General features: G+C 48.4%; 1 protein-coding gene across 3 annotated transcripts in view; it reads left to right on the top strand.

Moving 5' to 3' along the window:
- Positions 1–6,567, top strand: part of FGF1 (fibroblast growth factor 1) — a 95,112-nt gene that overhangs the window by 2,977 nt on the left and 85,568 nt on the right. Inside the window, exon 1 of one of the 3 annotated variants that reach the window (XM_006776995.2) lies at positions 5,311–5,842. The exons of 1 other annotated variant lie outside the window; for it this stretch is intronic. The gene's annotated coding sequence lies outside the window, so the exon portion shown is untranslated. Of the gene's footprint in view, positions 1–5,310; positions 5,843–6,567 lie in introns of those variants that run through there. One more of the 3 variants, XM_006776989.2, reaches the window with a different exon arrangement.

Raw genomic sequence — 6,567 nt, 5'->3', positions numbered from 1 at the left:
AATGAGAAAATGGTCACTGATTTTTTATACTATCTGTGCCTCTACACCCAGACACTGGCCTCAAGGCTAGTGCAGTCACCTGTGGTGCAGGGGGTATCTGCATCCTAACCTGTGGGTGAGCATCTTCTCAAGAGCAGATCCTATCTGATTGATGTTGGGAGTCCTCACAATATCCCGTGAGAGGGTCCCAGTGCTGGTGCTCAGCTGTGAGACCGAGTCACATCCAGATCACACAGGAGCAGAGAAGGGCACGGAAGAGCTCTGAGTCTTTAGGATCCAAGCCTGCTTGCTTCTCCTGGGGGTTATAATAGAAAAAAGTGAAAGCCAAAAGTAAGAACCATTCTTTGGATAAATCTTTTAAGAGGAAAACCACTGCTAAACCCAAGAGAAATGAAAACATGCCCACACCAACACTTGCACACTGATGCTCATAGCAGCGCTATGCATGACAGCCAGAGGAAAGGTGCCAAATGTCCATTCACTGGTGAGTGGATAAATAAAACGTGGCCTAGCCATGCGATGAAATATTACTCAGCAATAAAAAGGAAGGATGTTTGGGTACATGATGCAACACAGATGAACCTTAAGGACATTATGCTTTTTAAGGGAAAGAAACCCAGGCTGTATGATTCCATTCATCTGAAATGGCCAGGACAGACAAATCTATCAAGACAGGAAGTAGATTAGTGGTTGCCTGGGTCTGGTTGGAGCGGGGAATGGGGAATGGTTGCTAATGTGCCTGGGGTTTCTTCTGGGGATGACAAAAACCTTCTAAAATTTAGTGGTGAGGGCTGTACAACTTTGTGAATATACGAAGACCACGTAGTTGTATACTTTAAATGGGTGAACTGCCTGGTATATCAATTATATCACAATAACGATGTGAAAAACCCAAACCATGGCTAATGAGATCCTGAACCCAGGGACAGGGCCTCCCTGAAAGATGTGGTCTCACCCTGTTTGCCCTGATGAGCTTATGTCTTGACTCACTGCATTGGCCACGGGCCACCCAGACACTTCAGGTGGGAAATACATAGATGGGAAACATCGGATCCATAGATTTCTCCACAGTCTAATCTAGGGGGAGTTTTTTCCTTCTTCTTTGTACAGATCATTTAAAATTTTATAGCCTCAGTCTCACTATTCTATTTCCATTTCTGGGTTTCCAATCATGCTTTCAAAACCATTCCCCATTCGACAATGATAACGATGAGTTCCTCTCATGCTTTTCTGTAATGTTTTCCTTTAAGGTTTGTCTTATTATAGTTAAAGCTGCAATTCCTCGGGAATTTAAGCAACAAATGGGGGGTCCAGGTTTTTTTTGTGTGCATGTGTTGTTGTTTCACCAAATAGCTAACTAATGATTAGAGTGAGAATTTTAAATGTGGGCTTAACATGAGTTTAGGGTGTCTTATAACTTTCTGAAATTAAATGTAAGAAAAAAAAGTGAATGAGAGAGAAAGTTTGTACACCCATACACACATTCAGGAGTACAAAGACATTTTTTCCCCTTGAAAGGATCCAGAAAAAAGAAAAGTTAATAGTGGTTTCCTTTGGGGAAAAGGGAGTTAGTGAGGGTCATTTTATACCTTTCAGTGTATTGTACATTTTTATGATGTGCACAAAGCATTACTACTCTTTAAAGATAAAATATTTTAAAATAAAGATTGAAAAACTGAGATAGAGGGAAACAAAATAGAATAAGTGATGGATGATCAATGTCAGAGAGAGGAAGCCCACCTCCCATGGGTGTGCCCTTTGTAAGCATCCTGCCCACAGGGTGATGGAGGGTCGGGCTGACAGAGTGGTGTGACTCCTGTTCTTGTATTATAATGGGGACAGGGCGAGGCATCTTCCCACTGGAAACCGCTGGACCCCGTGTCAGCCCTGCAGCTCTGGTGATATTTGTGGTTATGAGGTCTCCTTGGGCAACTACTACAGTTTCCCGTGGACGTCTGCTGCATTTCCCTCTGCCTGTTTGTCAGATCGCTCCCCTCCTCCTTGGCAGCAGGTTCACCAGGAGGCCAGCGTGCCCTTCATCTAATTGCATGATTGGGCAAAAACAGGAGAAATCCTTCGCTGGAGGGAGAGAGTGGCACGCAGCGTCTGATTTCTCCTGTCAGCTGATGCGGATTTGTTGAGTCCCATCAAGGTCAAATGAGATTAGAAAGAAAATGCAGTGTGTCTGGTGTGCATTCCACCTAACTGTGTCACTTATGTAAACAGGATGAACAAAGGAGAAATTTTACAGCAAACATTGAATGTCAGCTTTAAGGTCCAAGGACAAGAAGCCAGGGCTTACATACGTTATACCTGGAGAGAAAGAAAATGTACTCATTGGGGACATGTTGGACCCTGCTGATTCTCCCATGCTCTGATTCTTTTTTCTTGTTGGTGCAGATAAAAAGTGGTCCTCTGCCCCAACCAGTTTCGCTCAGTGGTTAGAGTGTTGGCCTGCAGACTGAAGGATCTCGGTTTCTATTCCAACCAGGGGCACATACCTCAGTTGCAGGATAGATCCTCACCTGGGTCCAGTGCAGGGGAGAGGCAGGCAACCAATCGATGTCTCTCTCTCACATCCATGTTTCTCTCTCTCTGCCTCTACCTCTCCCTTTCACTCTCTCTAAAAGTCAAGGGGGAAAAATATCCTTGGGTGAGGATTAAGAACAACAAAATTTAAAAATGATTGTTTTATGCCCTGATTTTCAGAGGCACTGAGCCCAGAATAAGTAAAATCGTGGAAATGCCACATCCTCTTTTATTATCCTTCCAAAGTGCTTATGAGAGGGTTAGAGCCACTTTCTAAAATAGCAGCTTTGGGAACGCTCAGGGGTGAGTCAATCTCTTAGGACGCGGAAGGACAAAGTCTCACCTTCGGCAGCGGCCACATCTCAGACGTGGATGACTTGCCCAAGGCCACACCTCTGTGGATGAACCTCCTGGGCTTCTACTAGGACATTTGTTGGTCCTCCAAATGTGTCCTTTTCTTCCTTGCTCAGACCCAGCCTCTGCAGCACTAGCAGACTTGATTATAAGGTTTTATTCACAGCAGCAAGGTCATTAAAAGTGGTCTCAGAACTTTGAGGGAGGATGGGGTTTCTGTTACATTCTGTGTATTGGGTCTAGCATGCTGTGGGTGCCTGATACATGGCTTCCACAGCTATTATTTCAATCGACTACTTCTTGGCCCAGAGCTGGAGCTATTCTGAGTCCAGACTTTTAAACTAGGCAACCTCCATGTCCCTTCCCACACTAAATAATGGTGAGGCCAAAAAGCATTAACATATTTCATGACTCAAACCATCTGACTGTATATTATTGAAAAGATAAATCTAGATACTTGACCTGGAAGTTGAAATAAATAGGAAACCTGAGGGGTGTTAAACTGCAATTTTAAGAAATTTCAACACTGAAGGGAATCCTCTTACAGTAAATACTTTAAGGACCCAAGGCGCCATTCTTTCCCAGCATTTGAACAGAACCATTTCTGAACACCTGATATGCAGTCAGGAAATTCATTTTTCTCAGTAGCGAGGGGGCGGCCCTTTGCCCCAGAGCTGGGCAGTTTGTGTTTAACAGCATCTCGCAACTGCATGTAATGGAGAAACCAAACTGCAGTCATGACTTACACTGCCTTGCAGTTTCAAGGTGCTCTCACACTTTAGCACATTTGATTGTCACAATAATCCTGCCAGCTTGCAGGGAAGAAGTGGTTACGAGCACCTTATTCATCTCTGTGAACAGGGAAGAAATTCCAAGTCCTGAAGGGCTGAGTTGCCCAGGAATGGTCAACCCCATAGAGTGGGCAGGTTCAAGGGTGTTAACCCGGTTTCAGGCACAGGGAGGACTTTAACCAGGGGTGCACCCTGGGGACACTCAAACACATCTCTGGCCTGGGACTTTTAGGGTGTTTCCTCATTTAAAAATCTATCATTCTACATGGTGAAAAAGAGTTAACACACACACACATACACCACATACACCGATGCAGCATAATTCTCCAATATTGAGAAGACAATTGTCCGAAATATTTTTATCTTTCTATCATTCAGAAGACCCATGGGAATCATGCAGAGACTCAGGGAGATTATTTATGTTAATCCTCACCTGAGGCTATGTTTTTCATTGACTCTAGAGAGAGAGGAAGGAGAGAGAATAAGAGATGTGAGAGATAAACATTGATTGGATGCCTCCCATAAGCACCCCAACCAGGGATCAAACCCACAACCTGAGTATGTGCCCTGACCAGGAATCGAACCTGCGTCCTTCCAGTGCATAAGACAATGCTTCAACCAACTGAGTCACCCGGCCAGGGCAAGATTATTATTTTTCTAAGTAAACTGTCCTGTCAGTACCTGACTATGTGGAAGTAACTGGCAGTTCATGGAGGTTCCAGTTAATAAAGTTTGGAGAAACAACCTTTTTCTGCTCCTTCAGGTCCCTTTTAGGAGAGCAGCTGCTCATCACGATCTGAGTCACGTGATGGGTGTGCCTCTAGCTCTCTGTCACAGGAGGTGAGACGAGCTTCTCCGAGGCTCAGCCCTGCAGAGGACACAGGAAAGGCTCCCCGGGTGACCGTGATGAGTGTGGAGAACAAGCTTCCACCTCCAGCTTCCCGGAGGAGGGAGAGGCCAGAGAGCATGTTTTCAGTTCCAACAGGTCAGGCTGTACCTGTCTATCTGACTCATCAGGTGGGGAGGCTTGCCCACAGGCATGCACACACACACTCTCACACTCACACCTCCCAGGCTCACATGAACAAGGAGGGGACTCTTCATCCTGTTTCCATTTGGTCTCTTCAAAGACACTTCCTGGTCCATGCCTTTCAGCCCACCTGCAGTCCCCACCTCTTAGCCAAGGAGTGATTTGCACGGGTCGCTTCCTGCCTTCCTTACCCCATTCCTGGCCATGGCATAACGATGGTGTGCATGGTCCTCTGAAGAAATCCCCACCCCTGCAGCTGGGCTCGCCTGACGGCCCGCCTGGTGCAGCAGGGACAGGCTTGACCACTGGTGCGGAATAGTCTCTCTGCAGCCCTAACCTAGATGGCCACTGCCTCGTGTGGCTCTGCAAAACATCCTCTGCAAGGCTTGGCTCTGGGAACGCCACAGACAGAGACACACACACACACTCTGCTACACACAGACACCTACACCCTGTGCTGCGATGCCAGATGACAGAGCAGCCTTCTGATTCCAGAGAAGCATCTCTGAGCCGCGACCTGCTGTTTCCCTGGCAACCAAGGCCTCAAAATAAACAGGATTCTGCTCAGACGGGCCAGTAGTCCGTTCGGCACAGCCATTTGCCCCTAGACAAACCACGCTAAAACAACACCCGGATGGTTGCTGCCACTGTCTGCTGTCTCGGCCTCCCTTCCCCGCTGGCCAATAGCTCCGCGTTCCTGGGCCTGCTGCTAGCTGTCCAGAGTGGGGAGCGCTTAGAGCTCTGTGTACGTTTCTGTGGGTAGTTGTCTAAAGGCAGGTCCCCTCTGCTGATAAACAAGGCCAGGGAGAGACCCAAAGGCTGACACCTCAGGTCCGCTTCCCCTCCCAACTGCTTCCCTGCCTCCCACACAGCCCCGTGGACTGGTAGCCGGCTCTGTGGCATGGTGTCTGGAGGCGGACCAGCAACCCGGTGTGCATGCCACAGCCCGTTCCCTCTCCCCACACAGAACTGCGGGGGGAGAGAGAGAGAGAGAGAGGGAGAGAGAGAGCCAGCCGGCTTGAGCCTGCCAGGGAAGCACTGCAGCGCAGTGACAGTGACAAACACAGCAGAGGACGCCAGGCGGATTCCCTTCCCCTCGGAGGGAGAGAGGCACAGCCCTCAGCCTGCAAGCCCTCAGGTAAGAATCAGGCTTCTGTTCTGGGGAACAAGAGCAGGTTATATCCAAATGGGGGGGTGTGAGTGTGTGTGTGTGTGTGTGTGTGTGTGTGCGCGTGCGTGTGTGTCCGTCCGTCCGAGTGCAAGTATAAGGCTCCATGGAGAGGGAAGATAAAAGGGGAAAATGAAGGCAGTACGATGTTTTAAGCAGATACCACTGCAAAGAGCATGCCGGCAGGTGAGCACCCAAGGGCTCCCCTCTGGCTGGGTGTAAACTGTGGTACAGACTGCTCTGGGGGGAGGGCCTGCCAATGGCACCGGCTCGTAAAACCAGCACTTGGAGTTCAGAGACTGTCAAAACGATCCTGCACCAAGCTGCCCCATTATCTCCATCCCCCCTGCTGCCAGGCCGGTGACTGGAGGGGGCGGAATGTTCTCATTTACTTAAAGTGCTGGATGCGGCCCTTGTGGTTGGCAGAGTCGAAAGCTGTGGCCTTAGCGAGTGGCTGGCATTCTCCTGGTGTGTCCCACTCACCCACTCGGGGAGCCTGGAAATTCAGCTGCCTCAGAAAGCTTGTCCACTGGGTGGGCGCCTTAGATTGTAATCAACCTGTTCCTATAAAAGCCGGGCTGACATGTAGGATTATCTGCATGTGTTTCGATAGGGTGGCATTCTGAGGGCCCCACCGGTCACCTGCATTACTTCTCACCTGGCCTTCTGATCTTCTGGGAATATCACATCCTCAT

The sequence above is a fragment of the Myotis davidii genome, unplaced genomic scaffold (genome assembly GCF_000327345.1).
Source record: "Myotis davidii unplaced genomic scaffold, ASM32734v1 scaffold89, whole genome shotgun sequence".
Lineage (NCBI taxonomy): Eukaryota > Metazoa > Chordata > Mammalia > Chiroptera > Vespertilionidae > Myotis > Myotis davidii.
The sequence above is the reverse complement of the archived record's forward strand: the minus strand, read 5'-3'. Positions and strand labels throughout refer to the sequence as shown.